Raw genomic sequence first — 20,088 nt, forward strand, 5'->3', positions numbered from 1 at the left:
TTTTTTATGCATTTTGTGTGTGCTTTTTGGCACATAATTAGGACTCCCATTGACTATGGGAACATTTGGCACGTTTTACGTGCAAAGGAATTGACTTGACACGTCTTTATTTACACAACGCGTTTTTTACAAACGCGTGTGTAAAAAAGCGCGTTGTATGTACTAACCATTTATGTATATGAAAAGTATAATCAAGCTTTTTTGATGCGTTTTTTGACACGTAAAATAGGCAAAAAAAAAATACGTCAAATACACGCCGTGTGAACCTGTCATCTGAAAAATCATTCACCACAGGGGCTTCCCTCTTGACTTTCATCATTCTTAGCCATTTGGTGTTTTCTATAGCTTCTGTCAGCTGTCATTTGTACAATCACTCCCAAAATTTGAGCCGGACACTGCTTAGCAATTTGAAGACATCTTTTCCTGACTTGTAGCTAAAAATAGGGAGGGGGTGAGATTCCCTCCCACATTTACAGCAGCTGTGAGTCAGCTTGCTTTCCCTTATTCACCTTGCTGTAATTCTGGGAAGTGCTCCCTCTGGTGGCCAACATAGGAAAACATGTCAAATTAATATTTAATTTTAATACTTCCCACCATGTGGAAGAAATAAAAAATGCAGAAAAAAACTTAAAAAATCTAATAAAAATAAGTAACTTACTTAAAAAAAAAAAAAAATTAAGTGCTCGCTTCGGCAGCACATATACTAAAATTGGAACGATACAGAGAACATTAGCATGGCCCCTGTGCAAGGATGACACGCAAATTCGTGAAGCGTTACATATTTTTGATTTGTTTCCTGCTGATCGCAGCTCACACTGTTATCCCGCGTCTTTGGAAGACCAGTAGCGTGCCTACGATTACTGACTGGTTTCAGGAGGTACAACATCTACAGAGAATGGAGGAGGCAACACAAGCCCATCATAGGTCCTCTGGAAATGTGAGGTTGGTTTGGCAGGAGCGGAGAGTGTTCTGTGAGTCTGACGATCATTTGTTGTATGCATAGGCTTCATAGTAATATCTCAGATCCGTTAGAGTTCTCTGGGTTTTCTTGTTCTACTTCCATTTCTAATCCCCTCTCTGACAAAGGCGGTGTATATTGGTGATCTGCACTGCTGAGTGGTTTTGGTTCTGGTCGCTGTGGTGCCTACAGTCCTGTTAGTAATGCTCATTTGTATTGACATGTATATGCTTTCTAATATCCATGCTTTCTGTTTCTATAATAACTTTTTCCTCTGCTGGTTCGGAGCACTGCTGTACATTGTGTTTTGGAACTTTGTATGCATAATAAAATTTTATTATTTTGTATTACTTTCTATGTATGCTTTGTGCGAATATTTTATGTTTTGCTGTATACTTATCCAGAGGAAAATATAAATAAAGAATGTTAAAAATAATAATAAGGGCATGTTCACACACACTAATTACGTCCGTAATTGACGGACGTATTTCGGCCGCAAGTCCCGAACCGAACACAGTGCAGGAAGCCGGGCTCCTAGCATCATACTTATGTACGATGCTAGGAGTCCCTGCCTCGCTGCAGGACCACTGTCCCGTACTGAAAACATGATTACAGTACGGGACAGATGTCCTGCAGCGAGGCAGAGACTCCTAGCATCGTACATAAGTATGATGCTAGGAGCCCGGCTCCCTGCACTGTGTTCGGTCCGGTACTTGCGGCCGAAATACGTCCGTCAATTACGGACGTAATTAGTGTGTGTGCACATACCCTAATAATAATTTGCGACACATTCCCTTTAAAGCCTTTTGCACACAGCTTTGCTATGTGCACGAGGTCAAAGACCAAGTATCAATTATCAGGAGCATTTGGTTGCAGTTGTTTCTGGTTAAAGTGTAACTAAACTTTTAAAAACTTTTGACATGTCATAGTCACGAGCACTGAGACACCCAGCAATCACTACAACAAAGCAGCCGCAGCACTCAGGTGAGCGCTGTGTCACTTAGTTTCTGATCGGCTTTTGGGGTCTTAATGCTTGGACACTGATCAAAACTTCTGACATGTCACTATGACATGTCAAAAGATTAGTTACACTTTAAGGTGGCATAGATAATTACTTTTCATCCATGGCCAGTGGTGTTAGATAACCTTTTTTTAGTTAAAACAAGAAAAAGTAATAGTTGTTTAAAAACTGTATTTTTCATTGATTCATTAATACATTCATTCATCTTTTATGTATATTAAACTTTGTTTGACGATCTGAAACAATTAAGTGTGACAAATATACAAAAATAGAAGAAATCAGGAAGGAGGCAAAAACTTTGCCGGGCTCCTAGCATCATACTTATGTACGATGCTAGGAGTCTCTGCCTCGCTGCAGGACATCTGTCCCGTACTGTAATCATGTTTTCAGTACGGGACAGTGGTCCTGCAGCGAGGCAGGGACTCCTAGCATCGTACATAAGTATGATGCTAGGAGCCCGGCTTCCTGCACTGTGTTCGGTTCGGGACTTGCGGCCGAAATACGTCCGTCAATTACGGACGTAATTAGTGTGTGTGAACATGCCCTTATTATTATTTTTAACATTCTTTATTTATATTTTCCTCTGGATAAGTATACAGCAAAACATAAAATATTCGCACAAAGCATACATAGAAAGTAATACAAAATAATAAAATTGTATTATGCATACAAAGTTCCAAAACACAATGTACAGCAGTGCTCCGAACCAGCAGAGGAAAAAGTTTAACAGGGTTTAACTTAAAATATATGTTTAAATCAACGTAACCCTCTTGACAAATATAATGCCATAGCTATGGATCTTTAATATAAAGAACAAATAAGATCGGACTGACCTACCAGAGGTCCAGAAGAACTTTCAGTAGGCCCACACTTTCATAGTATAATGAGATCTAGCTAGAACAAAGGCCTAGCAACTGACAACCTCATCTAAAGCTAAAAGTACCTGCTCTCCATAGCTGAAGGGTAAGCCCTCAGGAAATCACTGCCTCTGGTGATCCCAATATACCCGAGTCTGACACTGCAAATGAAAATGTGATATTGTTCCATTTATATTTGTATTAATGCAGAATAATCCTCTTCATTGTGTTAAAAATACACTGTGTATCTACAGCGGGAGGATACAGTACCAGCATTAGTACGCAGCTGTCCTGAAGTCATCAGTACGAAGCTAAGTACAGTACTTGGAGAAAAAAAGTACATTACCTGCACCTGTCATCTTCTACAGAACAAAATAGAACGTGTACAGCAGAAAAGCCTGTCCTTGGGCACACCACTTAGAATAACAGCATGAATTCCAAGAAGCATTTACTATACGCCGCTTCTTAATTTAGCTTTCAGTGTAGCAGAAATTGAGTTAATATTTACAAAGAAAATCCAGCGAGGATTGACAAAGATAGTTATTTTCTTCACTTCAACATAATTGAATTCAGTAAAAAACAATAAAAAAAAAATTGTTGTTACATTCACAATGAAAGAAGTTTGATAACTTGGTTAAGTAATTTTAGTTTCTTATTAGCAAATATATTCCCAAGTGGCAAATTCAGATATGAAGAAAAGATTCTCACTAATTATATGAAGCCTGGGCTAGAAAGATTCATCTTGTTATCGGCAGTGACAGTAAAAAGACTAAATAGATGTTATTCATTAAAAGTCAGTTTATTTTAAAGCTGGCCTTTAGAGATGAGCGGACCTAAACAAATTTGCTTCAGTGAGTCCAGCCATTTGATTGGCAGTGAATTATTTGTTCAACATTTCTGGTGTTTTTTTTAATGACTATACACATAAAACTTAAAATATACCAGTTTTCACACTGGCAACTAAAGCAGTCACAGTAGACTGACACTTCTTGTTTTCTGAAGTTCACGTTTCCTCCAGTGACTTTTCATGACTGCATTAAATACTTTTTTTTTTTTAACTGAACCCGTTTATAAGTGCTGGATTATGCTGCATTTTGTGCTGTGGATTTTACATGGATTACACCCTATGCAAATCCTTTGCTTTTCCACAATATAATGCTAAAAAAATCTGCAGCATGCTAATATTTTGGTGTGGATTTGTTCCAATATTGTGTTTTGAAAACCACATCCACATGTATTGTACTGTGCACTGCCATTTATCTGCAGTGCGTCCACATTGCAAATCCGCAACATCTGATATCCATCCAATACTTGTCATATAGTAAATCATGATTTAGAGCACTAACCAACATTTTGTAATTGTGTTTGTTTTACTTAGAGAGATATTGTTATTTTTCAATTTTATTGTGGCTTCCATTTTTTTAAAGTGACAACAGGAAATACAGTCAAACTTGTTGACACTTTAAATTAGATTCTCCGAAGTTGATGACCAATTATTATTTTGTCTGCATGTTTTATCAATAACAGTGACAATTTACAGAGAATCTGGTACACCGGTGGCAACCAATATGGCTGCACTTCCTGTCCTGTTTTTGGAGTCAAAACCTTCCAAAACCTCTCTCACTGTTTCTTCTCCTTTCCCATGTCACTTTTCTCTTGCATCCCCTGCTGCTCTTGTTACCACGTGATATTTCATCCATAGTGATGACATATTCCATGTTCGCAGTGAAAAATGCACACACTGGAGTAGTAATGGACCAAGGTGTCCTAGCCAGATGAGTCCAATTATATTCTGCCAAATGATATTTTTTATTAATAGTAATAGATATACTCATCTTCAGGGTCATAGGTATGAAAATCTCTATATATAAAGTAATAACATGGAGGTGGTGATTGTTTTTTTTCATCTGGTGTGAAATCTCCAAAGCTCAAACCATCAAAATGAATACCAAAAATGAGATGGATATATAAAATGGATAATACCTTCTGGCTGAGATAATGGTTCTAGTTCTGACTGGTGGCTACACAGTTAATAGACAATCCGCTAGCCTATTACAATTGAATATGTTTATGATGAACTCGGGAGTCACATTGGAAATTTCAATAACAAGAGTGATGCACTTCTGTGGTATTGGGCTGAAATGTAAATACCATTTCCATTTGATGATACTTTTATTGATAAAAACGTAAACACATAATACTTTTCAAAACTGTTGCTCTCTATTTTTTGTGGGATTAAATTTTACAGCATCTCTATTTGGACTTGCCACTATTATTGGCCCAATGAACATTTACACTTCATGTAGAACAATATCGTCTTATATTATGCATGAAATGAAAATCGAATGCAATGGGGAAATGAATAAGTGCAGAAGGGTTTTTCAGGCTTTGGCTCAGCTGAGAATTTCTTAAGAACTCAAAAAATAGAAAATTATCCTATCATTTCAATTTCTTATTTCACTGAACTGCTATGTGAAATATAAATTTTTGGCTGTCAGTGAACCCTCAATGATTTTTCATATTAGTAAAAAATCGAAAGAGCTACATTGAGTTATCTAGTAAAATGTAAATCAGTTGGGTTAATATCATACTGACTCCCTGTGGATTTCGGTTCTTTGATATTGAATTATCACAGCATGATCCATCCAGCGATCCTAAGACACATAGCATCAGCCCAGCCATACATATACTGTATATATATTATTGCAAGGATTGTCTCAGATAAATATTTGCATTTCCTGCTTGAAAAACAAGACTTTTTAAAATTGTAAAATTAATCAATCCATTTTACATGTATATTGAAACATTCTATGTCAATAGTGTACACTAGACTGTAGATGAAAACAATACATTTACCTTCACGCTGACCTAAAACATTACTACAGAATATTAACATTCATGAAGGCAAATAATTTACTTGATCAGCAATTTATTCTAGCTACATAGTTGTATGCACTACGTAATGCCAAAAATTACCTTACACAATGGACAGAAATTATTTAACAAGACTTTTTGCCACCATTAGGCTTGAATAATTCAATTGATTTTCCGTGATTTAACATTGATGGCCTATTCTTTTGTACTCCATGAATGTGTCATTTGTGGGGTTCCGAGTCATGGGACTCCACCAATCAGAATGCAGTATATAGAAGCAATGATAATGGGATGCCCTGATGTGGGAGCACCTTGGCCCCTAAACTGCGGGTGACTGTGTCTAGCTCTGTATCTCAGCCACATCCAAGTGAATAGGCTTGAGATGCAGTACTAGATGCAGGCGCATGGACAAGAACAGTGTTCAGTAATTTACTGCACTAAAGAGACCCAGCAGGTGAAGTTACCTTTTCTTTCTGCTGATCTTAAAGTTTTTAGGGATCAGATCCTCGCTAATCAAAAATTGATGATAATACTGATAATGCTATGAATAGGTCATCAATGTATCCCGGAAAAACTCGTATCAAAACGTATATAATAATATCATAATACCAATCTGCAGCAGTCACATGGGACAAAAGGTTAAGAGGCCTGCTCAGCAGACACCAGCCAATGAGACCAGGAACGCATCGTTACGGGAGGCCAGGGGAGGTGAGTATGGTATTTCTTTTTTATCTCCTCTTATCCCCTCTTCTTCGCCACAGCAACAAATACGGCTCAAAAGCTGCACCGAATCCAATACGATTTGGTGCAGAGTTTCAGCTGGAATTTCCTGCAAAATCTTGGTAAGATTTGCTGCAAAGTTCTCCTACAGGAAATTTGAGCTGTGTCTATCCAACCCCTAGAATAAAAAAAATATCATACTCACCACTCCTGGTCTTCCGTAGCGACGTGTCCCAAGATAGGACAAGATCTCCTCTCAGGAGACTGGCTCAACAAACACCAGACAATGGGAGTAGGGATGCATTGCTATGGGAGACCAGGGGAGGAAAGTATGCTCTCTTTTAATTTTAGTGATTGGAATATCGGGGCACTTGTGATTCATGGTGTATTTATTCAGATCGAATCCAATAGCCAATTCGATCGAACCTGAACCAAAACAAACTTTGAGCTTATCTCTAATTATGATGTTTCTGTCCCAGAATGATGGCATATTAAACTATGTGACATCACAGCTATATCTGGCTACAAGCAACCCAATGACAGGAATAAACCAGCAGGGACCTTTTTTAAAACTTTTACTGCAATTTTGTAGGGTTTTTGTGCATGAAAAAAAGAAGAATTTAATTGTCTAATTATCTTTGACCTAATGATTTGAAAATTGAAATAGACTCAATAAGCTTAAATTTAATAAGAAACATTTTCTATATACAACTATACACAATATCAAATCCTGTATGAATAGGTCAGAGAAGAAGACACTGATATCATATACAGTAAAAATAGTTTTTTTTAGATTTCTTAGGACAGCTCTTATGTTATCTTAAGGTTATAAATATGTTCTGTGGATTACAAATATTTACAAGCTCGCAAGCATTTATGCGTTTCATGCTTCACTGAATCTTTCTGATGTGTTTCATGCTTCACTAAATCTTTCTAAAGTGCGGATGTGTATTTATTTTAGCGATAAAATAATAGCCTGTCATATTTGAGTAAAGCAAACTAAGAAATCCAGTAAAAGGTCATTTTCTCTATCTAAATACAGGTAGACAAACATGAGAACATATGCAAATATTGGTCTTTTATATCATAGGAAAAATGTACTTAAAAAGTAGATTTTGAAATTTGAACCATATAGTGCCCATAAAATAGTATCAACCATATGGATGCATATAATAATGGTCCCATAAAGTACCAGCCATATAAGTGACCATCTAATGATATAAACTACAGAGGTAGCCATCTTTAACTTGATTCTGATAACTTGCTGCAGCATGATATCACACAAAAAATGCCATTGAAAAGTCATTAAAAAAGTCAAGATAAAAGATCTAGCCATTGTTTATTTAAAGAGAACCTTTCACCTGTCCATACATGTGTAACTGAGTGCAGCATGTAATGGGCAGGGCTGTACAAACACTATCCCACTTGAAATTATTTTTTCTAACTCCCTCTGTTATTTACATATCGGCTATGGCGGATTATCATAGGGCATTTTGGGCAGCAGCCCGTGGCAAAAACCGTGACAAAACTGCATTGTGTACGTCCTGCAAAAGGACCTTTAGACATAAGATCACATGACCTCATCTCTGAAGTTCTTACTACGCTTAGAGACCTTCTGGTCACATGAGCGGCAGCAAGACTCCACAGAGAAGACTAAGGAGAGCTGCTATGTAAGTATAAGGGGATTGATTTGTTTAAGGGGTCTGTTTTTAGGGGGACCGTATTTAGGGGGTCTGGTGTGGGGTCTGTATTTAGGGGGGCTGGTGTGGGGTTTGTATTTAGGGGGACTGTATTTAGGGGGTCTGGTGTGGGGGGCTGTATTTAAGGGGTCTGGTTTGGGGACTGTATTTAGGAGGTTTGGTGTCTGTATTAGTTTAAGGGGTCTGTATTTAGGGGGTCTGGTCTGGGGTCTGTATCAGTTTAACGGGTTTAGGGACTGTATATTTAGGGATCTGTGTTAGTTTAAGGGGTCTGGGGTCAGTATTTAGGAGGTCTGTATTAGTTTGAGGTCTCAGGTCTGTATTTAGGGTGTCTGGTCTGGGGTCTGTATTAGTTAATAGGGTCTATTTAGGGGGCCTGTTCTAGGGTCTGTATTAGTTTAGGGGTCTTTTTTTAGGCGTCTGTATTTAGGAGGTCTGGTCTGGGGTCTGTATTATTTTATAGGTTCTATTTAGGGGGCCCTGTTCTAGGGTCTGTATTAGTTAATAGGGTCTATTTAGGGGGCCTGTTCTAGGGTCTGTATTAGTTTAGGGGTCTTTATTTAGGCATCTGTATTTAGGGGGTCTGGTCTGGGGTCTGTATTATTTTATAGGTTCTATTTAGGGGGCCCTGTTCTAGGGTCTGTATTAGTTTGGGGTCTTTATTTAGGGGTCTGTATTTAGGGGTCTGATCTAGGGTCTGTATTACTTAAGGGAGTCAGGTCTTTTGGTCATTATTAGTGTAGGGGTCAGGTCTGGGGTCTGTATTTAGGGGGTCTGTATTAGTTTTAGGTCTGGTGTCTGTATTTAGGGGGTCTGGTCTGGGGTCTGTATTTAGGGGGTCCTGTCTGGGGTCTGTATTTAAGGGTCTGGTCTCTGGGTCTGTATTAGATTATGTTGTCTGTATTAGGGGTCTGTATTAGTTTAGGGGTCTTTATTTAGGGGTCTGTATTAGTTTAGGGGGTCTGGTCTTGGGTCTGCATTAAGGGAGTCAGGTTTGGGTCATTATTAGTGTAGGAGGTCTGGGATCTGTATTTAGGGGTCCAGTCTGAGGTCTGTATTTATTCAGGGTGCTTGTTCTGGGGTCTGTATATGTTTAGGGGGGTCTGGTCTGGGGACTGCAATAGTTTTGAAGGTCTGGGGTCTGTATGTATTCTATGATCTAGTCTGGGTCCAAATTTATTAGTCTGAGTAAAAGGGGTTGTCCAGGCACATCGATAGGTCATCAGTATAAAAAACGGTCCATGCCCGGACAACCCCTTTAATGTATGGGCCTTGGCCTTGGTGTCTAAATTTGTGTGTTTCTATAGAGGCTGGAAATGGCTGCAGAAGTGATGGCCAAAGATGTCTCATCAGAAGTTGCCATAATGGTCTGCGTCAGATGGAGAAGAGAAAACGGCTCCCATTAGAGAAAGGGTCACTTGTGAGTCACTGGATCTATAGGGGATCTGTCACCTCTCCTGACATGTCTGTTTCAGGTAATCCTTGTATTCTACATATCTCTGTGTACCCAGGACTAATAGACAAATGCATGTTACCAGTCCCATTGTCAAGAGGATGTGTCCCTACCCAGTGTGATACTGTCAGAGATGGTTGGAGACTGTCAGTATGTAGGGACACAGCCCTCTGACAAGGGGAATCGTAACAACCATTTGTCAATGCTCACACAAAAAGGTGGTGTTCACTATAGACACGGCAGAGCGGCGGTGGGGAAGGGGGCCCACGTTTGTGGAACAGCCCAGGGCCTATAGTCTACTTAATCCGCCACTGCATATCGGTGCCGTTATACGGACAGTGTCAGGGCGGCTTGCACTGAGTTCCCTCCCGCGAGAACACACACAGACTGAGAGAGCGCTCTCTGCAGAACTACCAGTCTGTGTGTGTTCTCGCGGGTGGGAACACAGCGCAAGCCGCCCTGACACTGTCCGTAGCTGATTGGACAGTGTCAGAGCGAAGAGATCACGCCCCCTTGCCAGTTAGTTAGATAGAAACGCCCCATTGACAGTTCAGGGGCTTATTTACATATCGGGCACCAAATATAACGGCACCGATATGTAAATAACGGAGGAAGTTAGAAAAATAATTTCAAGTGAGACAGTGTTTGTGAAGCTCTGCCTATTACATGCTGCACTCAGCTGCACATGTATGGGCAGGTGAAAGGTTTTCTTTAATGCGTTAAAAGTCAAGGTAAAGATGGCTACATCTGTATTACCGTATAATAATATTACACTAGTCCTAGAGGGTATCTATAAGTTACCTGCTGTCACTGAACCCCTCAGTGCCGCTAACCCTACGGATACAGCTTTCAGCGCTAGTTACAGCTCCTCTGTAATCAAGATACAAAGCAGCTGTATCTAAAAAAAAGTAAAACAAATTTTTAAGAAAAAATATGCAAGTTGCACCAAACTTAATTTTTTTTCTTACATATTTTACATTTTTATTCATTTTTTCTGTAACACAGCAAGGGTTAAAAGAAACAAACAGCAATATTTATTACCCTGATTCTGCGGTTTCTAGAAATACCCCATACGTGGCCCTAGTGCGCCACTCGACTCAAACACAGTCCTCTGAATTGAAGGAGCACCTAATGGATTTTAGGGCCTTGATTTTATTGGGATGTTTTTCAGGCAACATGTCACATTTGCTGAGCCCCTAAACTACCAGTAATTGAAGTCACCCAAAAAGTGACCCATTTTGGAAACCACACAACTTAATAAATTTATCTAGGGGTGTTGTAAGCATTAGGACTTCACAAATGTTTCATAAACACTGGGCCGTAAAAATAAAGAATTGCATTTTTTCCAATAAAACTTTGCTTTAGCCCAAAATGTTTCATTTATACAAAAGGAAATAGGAGAAAATGCACCTCACAATTTGTTAAGCAATTTCTCCTGACTATGGCAATACCCCGTATGTGGTCATAAACTGCTGTTTGGGCACACGACTGAGCTCAGAAGGGAAGGAACAACAATTGGCTTTTGAACACAGATTTCGCTGGAATTATTTTCGTGTTCCATGTTGTGTTTGCGGAGCCCCAGAGGTATCAGTACAGTGGAAAGCCCCAATAATTGACCCCATTTAGGAAACTACACCCCTTAAGACATTTATCTAGGGGGGTAGTGAGCATTTGGACCCCACAGGAGTTTTCCAGAATTAGAGGCAAAGCATAAAGAATTGCACATTTTTTACAATTATGCCATTTTAGTGCCCAATATGGTCTGCCCAGCTTTTGTTATTGGAGACACTCCACCCATAATTTTTTATGCAGGTTCTCCTGGGTATGGCAATACCCCACATGTGGCCATTATCTGCTGCCTGGGCACACGGCAGGGCTCAGAAGGGAAAGGAGCGCCATTTGGTTTTTGGAAAAAAGATTTTGCTGGAATGGTTTTCAGGTGCCATGTCGCGTTTGCAGTGCAACTATGGTACTAGTACAATGGAAACCCCAAAAAAGTTACCCCATTTTAGAAACTACACCCCTCAAGTAATTTATCTAGGGGTGTAATGAGAATTTGAACTCCACAGGTGTTTCATGGAAGTTATTAACTATCACGGTGCGGGGTGTGGGCCCACTGGGCCATACCGCATAGCGGGATAGCAGCTGGCCAAAAAGGTACAATGCAAAGTCTATAGTTCAGAAAGGGTACCTGAGGCAATGTAGACAGTAGCGATGGATTCAGGCTAAGATGAGGCTCCAATAGTAGACAGACACCCAGCGGGGTGCTATACACTAGATGCAGTGGAGGATACAACACGACTCCAACTTTTGACAGCACAGAGGCACGGTAGCACGGGATACAGGGTACAGGCAGCAGGAACGGGTAACACAGGGAACTGGAAAACACTAGAAGACCATCTGCAAGGACAAACTTTAGGTAACACAACAACGCTCAGGCAATGATCAAGAGGGCAGAGCCCCTTTTATAGTCCAGCAGCATTCTGGGCTAAATGCAAATATTCTGCAACTGTGCGCGCACTGGGCCTTTAAGGCCGTGCACGCGTGCGCCCTGCGGGAGACAGTCTCTGAACCAGGAAGTGAGTGCCGGCATCTCTCAGGAGGGAGATGCCGCCGAGAACTCACACGTCCATGGGCGCGGCCGTCAGAGGGTAAGTCAGAACGACGGTCTGCGGCCATAGACGTGACATTAACACCGGGCAGTGAAAATAAAAAAAATCATTTTTTTCAAATAACGTTGTTTTGGCCCGACATTTTTCAGTTATACAAGGTATAATAGGAGAAAATCACCCCATAATTGGCTATGAAATATCTCCTGAATATGGCAATACCCCATATGTGGTCGTGAACTGCTGAATGGGCATATGGCGGGGCTCAGGAGGAAAGGATCACCATTTGGCTTTTGAGCACAGATTTTGCTGAAATATTTTTGAGCTAGCAGAACAATGTAAGAACCCCAGAAGTGACCCCCAAACTGCACCTTGAAAGTATTCATTTAGGGGTATAGTTATTATGTTGACCATGTAGGTTTTTTTTAGCCGGAATTACGGGAGAGAATAAAACTGAAAAGCGCCTTGTGGCTTTTTGTGCCGAGTTGGATGAATTCCAGACATAATTTGTTTGCAGTGAAGGAGAAGAAAAAAACTGTCCTTCAGTATTCATCTATGGGTATATCGATTTTTTTATTTCTTTTTTTAGCTATAATTCCAAATGGGCAATAATGGGCAATAATGTAGTGGAAATAGGGGTGAAATTGTCTGTATGGCTTAATGGAAATGTCAAAAAGGGTTAAAACCTTAGAGAATAAGACATAAAACTAACAATTTAGGAAAGGTAAGAGTGAAAACATTTCTTGATACACAACCCTGGCTTATAAGGACAAGTGTCACACTGTGACTTTTCACATTCCGTTTTTATAACAGACACAACATTTTTTTGTAGGGTCTTCTCTTTTTCTTAGTGGGGGCAGGGGCGTAGCTAGGGGGGGCAGGCGGGGCACGTGCCCCGGGCGCAGTTCAGAGGGGGGCGCCAGTGCCCCCTCCTCCTGCACTATAATTGTACCTGTGTCGCAAGGACACAGGTACAATTAGAAGCAATGAATGACCGGGCACGTTCCATGCCCGGCCATTCAGCGCCTCTCCACGAATGAAGCGACTGGTACCTTTTGTACCAGTGACGCTTCCGTCGATGAAAGGCGCTGACTGACTGGCAGGGAAAGTCATCCTGCCCAGCCAATCAGCGCCTTTCATAGACGCTGTGTTCAACCCCCTGGAGACCTGCGCAGAAGAGAGCAGGTCTCCATGGCTGCCGGACGGCGTGGGAGCGGGATTAAGGTGAGTTTTAATTTATTTATTTTTTTAATTGTAATAGACGTGTGTGTCTGTATCTGCGCGGGGGACTTTGTCTATGGGGGGGGGGTGTCTATCTACAGGGGGACTATATCTACAGGGCTGGGCTATATACAGGGGGACTATATCTACAGGGGGGCTATATACAGGGGGACTATATCTACGTGGGGGGGTGTCTATCTACAGGGGGACTATATCTACAGGGCTGGGCTATATACAGGGGGACTATATCTACAGGGGTGGGCTATATACAGGGGGACTATATCTACAGGGCTGGGCTATATACAGGGGGACTATATCTACAGGGGGGCTATATACAGGGGGACTATATCTACAGGGGGCTATATACAGGGGGACTATATCTACAGGGGGGCTATATACAGGGGGACTATATCTACAGGGCAGGGCTATATACAGGGGGACTATATCTACAGGGGGGCTATATACAGGGGGACTATATATACAGGGCTGGGCTATATACAGGGGGACTATATCTACAGGGGGGCTATATACAGGGGGACTATATATAAAGGCCATTCAGCGCCTCTCCACGAATGAAGCGACTGGTACCTTTTGTACCAGTGACGCTTCCGTCGATGAAAGGCGCTGACTGACTGGCAGGGAAAGTCATCCTGCCCAGCCAATCAGCGCCTTTCATAGACGCTGTGTTCAACCCCCTGGAGACCTGCGCAGAAGAGAGCAGGTCTCCATGGCTGCCGGACGGCGTGGGAGCGGGATTAAGGTGAGTTTTAATTTATTTATTTTTTTAATTGTAATAGACGTGTGTGTCTGTATCTGCGCGGGGGACTTTGTCTATGGGGGGGGGGGTGTCTATCTACAGGGGGACTATATCTACAGGGCTGGGCTATATACAGGGGGACTATATCTACAGGGGGGCTATATACAGGGGGACTATATCTACGTGGGGGGGGTGTCTATCTACAGGGGGACTATATCTACAGGGCTGGGCTATATACAGGGGGACTATATCTACAGGGGTGGGCTATATACAGGGGGACTATATCTACAGGGCTGGGCTATATACAGGGGGACTATATCTACAGGGGGGCTATATACAGGGGGACTATATCTACAGGGGGCTATATACAGGGGGACTATATCTACAGGGGGGGCTATATACAGGGGGACTATATCTACAGGGCAGGGCTATATACAGGGGGACTATATCTACAGGGGGGCTATATACAGGGGGACTATATATACAGGGCTGGGCTATATACAGGGGGACTATATCTACAGGGGGGCTATATACAGGGGGACTATATATAAAGGGGGCTATATACTGGAGTGGGCTGTCTATAGAGCACCATATACAGGGGTGGGCTACATAGTATATAGCCCCCTGTAGATATAGCCCACCCCTGTATATGGTGCTCCATAGATAGCCCACCCCAGTATATAGCCCCCCTGTAGATATAGCCCCCTGTAGATATAGCCCCCCTGTAGATATATTCCCCGTGTATAGCCCACCCCTGTATATAGCCCCCCTGTGTATAGCCCACCCCTGTAGATAGCCCCCGTGTGTATAGCCCACCCCTGTAGATATAGCCCCCTGTGTATAGCCCAGCCCTGTAGATATGGACCCCTGTAGATATGGTCCCCCTGTAGATATGGTCCCCCTGTAGATAGGGCACCCCTGTATATATAGTCCCCCTGTAGATATAGCCCACCCCTGTATATAGCCCACCCCTGTATATAGTCCCCCTGTAGATATAGCCCACCCCTGTATATAGTCCCCCTGTAGATATAGCCCACCCCTGTATGTAGTGCTCCACAGATAGCCCACCCTTGTATATAGTATATACAGGGGTGGGCTATCTGTGGAGCACTATATACAGTGGTGGACTATATGTACAAGGGGGGCTATATACAGGGGTGGGCTATCTGTGAAACACTATATACAGGGGTGGGCTATATCTACAGGGGGTCTACATACATGATTTGGCTATCTGTAGAGCTCTATATACAGGGGTGGGCTATATCTACAGGGGGCTATAAACAGGGGTGGGCTATATCTACAGGGGGGCTATATACAGGGGTGGGCTATCTGTAGAGCACTATAGGGGGAGTTATTTGTGGGACACTATATACAGGGGTGGGCTATATGGGGGCACTATCTACAGGGGTCACGGTGTGTGTGGGACACGGTGTATGGTGCTATTATAATTAGAGGTGCAGTGTATGGCGCTATTATATTTAGGGGCGTAGTGTGTGGTATAATGATAACTTTATATTTATTTATAGGTGCAGAAATGTTGGAAAAGTGAGAAGCTGAAGACATGTGAGCGGCAAACTGCAGAAATGGGCTGTGACCGGGAGAAGTCACCATAGAGGTCTGGACCGGATGGAGAGAAAGAACTAGAATCTGAGACGTCACCGGTGAGTCACTTAATGTAAATGTTTATTCTGCCTCTAATCAGTACTGTAGTCACTGTATGATCTGCAGCGAGATGATGGGTGGAATGATTATGATAGGATTTATTTTTTGTGATACGGCATCTTCCAGCATATCCTTACCATTGTTCGGACCATGCTGGGAGCTGTAGTTTTACGCCGTACACACCTATACAGCAGGGGTTGCACTAAATTGAGCTGTATTTGTGCTGGTGTTGTATATATGTAGTGAGCTTGCTTCTGGGGCTGTATATAGAACCATATTGCTTGTGAAATGTACAAATAATTTTATGCTCGCGTTACATAAAAATAAATGACACGTCGATTGGTAGAGAAAACAAACACGGTGAGGTGGAAGGAGATGTCGGGAAAGAGGTTGGGGGGGGGGGCGCCAAACTGAATCTTTGCCCCGGGTGCTGGAGAACCTAGCTACGCCTCTGAGTGGGTGTACTTCACTTGGGAAGTGCTGCCCTGATACAATACTGCTGGCCTCACTGTTATGGGATTTACTTGCAGACTCTTCTGCCTGGTCTTTAACCAGTTCAAGACCGAGCTATTTTGAGCCTTCAGGACCAGACACCGTTTAGCCCTTTTTAGCATGTGTTAGTTAAATGGCTATGACTTTTTTATTTATTGGGCTAACGACGTGATTTTTGCGATGTTTTTCCCGTAGACAATGCAGGTTTCTTTTTTTTATCATTTTTATACACATCCTTTTTGCTATTTTAGAATTTTTATTCTTAAAGTTTGAAAATAATAGTAAAAAAATAAGGTTTTTTACGTTTCAGCTATTTTTTTTTTTGGTAATAACATAGTTTTACCCTAAAATAGACCTTTTATTTGTGATCGTCATTGTCTAACGTAAATTTTAATATATTACATGTCTATATTAGGGTAATTAGCGACAATGATTGGCGGGGGGAACAGGTTTTTTGGGATGGGTATTTTATGGGTATGTACGATTGTCACTAATAGGGCTGTGCTGGGTCTAGTAAGACCCAGCAGCAGTCTGTCACTAACGGCACCTGGCAATCATGTGACCAGTCACATGAACACCGGGAGCAATAGAGACAGCGGCGCGGCCACTGCCTCTATTCCTATACACAGTGTTCATTGAGCGCTGTGTAAAAGAGATCGGAGAAGACAGAAGCAGCGAAAGCTGCTTCTAGCCTCTCCTCAGGGTCCCTGGCTGTCACTGACAGTCAGAGACCCGACATTCAGCTGCCCGATCGCTCGGGCAGCAAGTTAAAACCCGAGCCGTAAAAAGTCTATGGCTCGGGTTTTAAGGACCCTGACCGCTGGCCGTAAAAACAAAAAATTATTGTTTAATTAATTACTTTCTTCTGGTAGTCAAAATTCCGTGCTTAATTTCTGATAAATGATAAAGGAATTGTACAGCCCTGTTTGTATAGGGTGCACTGCAGTCTTCTGGTACCATACGTGGGACTTCCTCATTGCACTGTATGGCTGTAGCATTTGTTCAGCGCCTCCCACGTGTTGATGAATGGATGAGATGAACCCCATGAATGAATGTAGGAACACAAACATCTATTGTATCTCTAAATTTGGTCACCATCACAGTCCCATTACACAATGACCTGCTTTCACCAGGTCTCAATTTTTGGTCAACCAGATTTTTTTGGGAGGCCATTTTGATTCCTCCGTATTGTGTCACAGGCAACTGTATTTTTTTCAAATAGACTGTGGACAAGTGGAATGCTAGTATAGAAATTGTCTAGATAAAGGTTATAACATTTATCTAGCAGGGGGTATAAAAAGTCCCACACAATTTTGACGCCTATATTGAGGACAGGGCAGATTTGGGAGTCTTTCCCTCTTAAAATCGAAATCTGTGAGTGTACCCACTTTCACTCTCACAGATCTTATACATTTTTATTCTATATTTTGCCCTTTTACTTGGCAAATATTGCCTAAATATTAGCCTTCCTTTGAAGTGACTCTTCTATGGCAATGTTTTTATTTGGGGTGTATGCCTCTGAAAATGTTTCACTCACAAGGGTAATTAATGGCATAGTTTTAAATAACCTGTCCTGGTTGAGGTCACCAGGCGGAGAGCACTGGCTGTTAACATTGCAATGGAGGAACTTTAATATTGCCTCAAAACGAATTTGCACCATTTTAGCCCTGTACATTGGGGTATCGTATAAAATGTTGGTCGACCAGTAGGACTGTATGTTTGCATTAATCCCACAGTTTCGTGCAGTTTTTCGCCCGGAATTCCCTGCGACCACCAGGGCGGATACGCTGTGTAACTTTACACAGCGTATCCGTCCCATGTGAACTCAGCCTACTAATCAAACTTTGATGGGCAATAGTAATTATAAGAAATCAATGTTTTTTTCTAAACCGAGAAGAGAGTTATTGGATATTCACTCATCTATTTAATACTTTGAAAACCGTCCAAAACAACATTCCCATTTGCATGGATTTACGCTTTATTTAATGACATAATAAACTGTATCTGCTGCTCACAATAAAGACACAATCATATTTATTCAAAAGGAACGAGGGACCCTCAGCTTGTCCAGCGCACACTGATTTATACAGGTTTATTTTATCTGGGCTTGGTAAATTAAATCCATCTGTTCTAATTATAAGAATTACAATATGGCCACTTACTAATTATTCCTGATTGAAGAGATAAATGTGTTAAATATTTGACAACACACAGGATGTGTCGGAAATAATAGATTCTTGTACTAATAGTAATGGAAATAATTGGAGGCAAATACAGGAAAATATGACAAATGGATTGTAGAGTTTAATTAAATTTTTGATGACTGTTAAACTTTTACTGTGTTTCATTACAGGCTAATACTAGCTGGACAGAATTGCATACATATTTCAGTTTGACAAATGAATTTTGGTTGTTAATATGCTTCTTCAAGTTCCGGGTTTAAGGACTTATCCATTAAAATAAGTAAATTATGTATATTATTTGGATTAAGAGGTTGTTGATGAAATTGACACTTTGGGTTAATTGAAATGTCTTCAATCAGTTTGGAATGCAGTACACACAATTTCTTGCCAAACCCAAATTTTAATATTTCTGACCACAAGGTCATTACCATTTTTGGACAACATTGAAAGTTGAGGCAAAACATGGACTTTGTAGTGTGACCCTTGCAGTCCAAAGGAATACATTGTGACGCATGTACATGTAACACAATATCATGGAGAAAGAGTTGGCTAAAAGAGCTGCACTTACTGTAACATTACTAAAGAAACTATTGCAGATTAGTCACTTGACTGTTGGCAAGTTAGGGTGCAAGGCCGATAGGAGATGAATTATTCTCTTCTAAAAATCAAGTTAGAGGAGGCATGGGGAAAATGGAAGAATACGATTATAATGTAAACTAGGTAAGCGGGTTATAGGTATAATTATTGTATGTATTGGAGTCCTACTTAGATGTCATTATGTTTCCATAGTGGCAATAGCAAGATGCACAAGTGATTGTGGTTGCCCATAGCAAAATTTATTGCAGCGGTTGTAAGCATACCAGACAAAAGGTATAAAAGTCTGCTGTCCAGGTCTACCCCCCTCCTCTTGAGCATTTGTAGAGGGTAAACCCTGTAGTTTCTGATGTGACCCAAAAACGGTAGTTCTGTCACTGTTTTTCTACTGTTTAGTTGATTTATTTTAAAGGGCGCCTACCAATCAGTAAGTTTATGCTGCCCTAATTAGCAGTCAAAATATTTATATGTCATGTCCACCTGCCACGACAAGGATATCTCATTCAAGTGGGTCTCTACACTTGGAGACTCACATCTCTCTCTCGGACTAAGGCCTTAAAAATGTAGTTAGGATAAAGCTAGTTCCTAGCTAGCATGAATACATTTTGTAGTCCTACACCCAAGAGAGAGAGAGAGAGAGAGAGAGAAGTACATCTTCTATTGATAGAGTCAGAGAGACCCACCAGGTAGCCGGTGAATCCCTTGGTCTGCCCCTGAACCAAGAACCAGGGCTCCCTCCATCATCAAAGCCTCCTTCCCCCAGCCACTTGGTTACTGATGCGCCCATATAGTAAACTGTGTTCTTTATTTAATAAACTACCCAGTTTACTGTAAAGAAGAATTGCTGGCAAGATAACATCTTGTCAGCAGGGCTTACCTTATTCCTCCATGGTCCCCTCTTCCTCAATATTGCCCCCTCAGCTCACAGGAACACCAACGAGGTGTTAGCAAGCCCCACTGTCCTCAGTACGCAGATGCAGTTGATTA

General features: G+C 41.4%; 1 non-coding gene across 1 annotated transcript; it reads left to right on the plus strand.

The window, feature by feature from the left end:
* Positions 1-679: 679 nt before the first annotated feature.
* Positions 680-786, plus strand: LOC142751337 (U6 spliceosomal RNA). The gene has a single exon (XR_012882887.1). It is a non-coding gene; the product is annotated as a U6 spliceosomal RNA (small nuclear RNA).
* Positions 787-20,088: the final 19,302 nt, after the last annotated feature.

The sequence above is a fragment of the Rhinoderma darwinii genome, chromosome 3, assembly GCF_050947455.1.
Source record: "Rhinoderma darwinii isolate aRhiDar2 chromosome 3, aRhiDar2.hap1, whole genome shotgun sequence".
NCBI classification, from domain to species: Eukaryota; Metazoa; Chordata; class Amphibia; order Anura; family Rhinodermatidae; genus Rhinoderma; species Rhinoderma darwinii.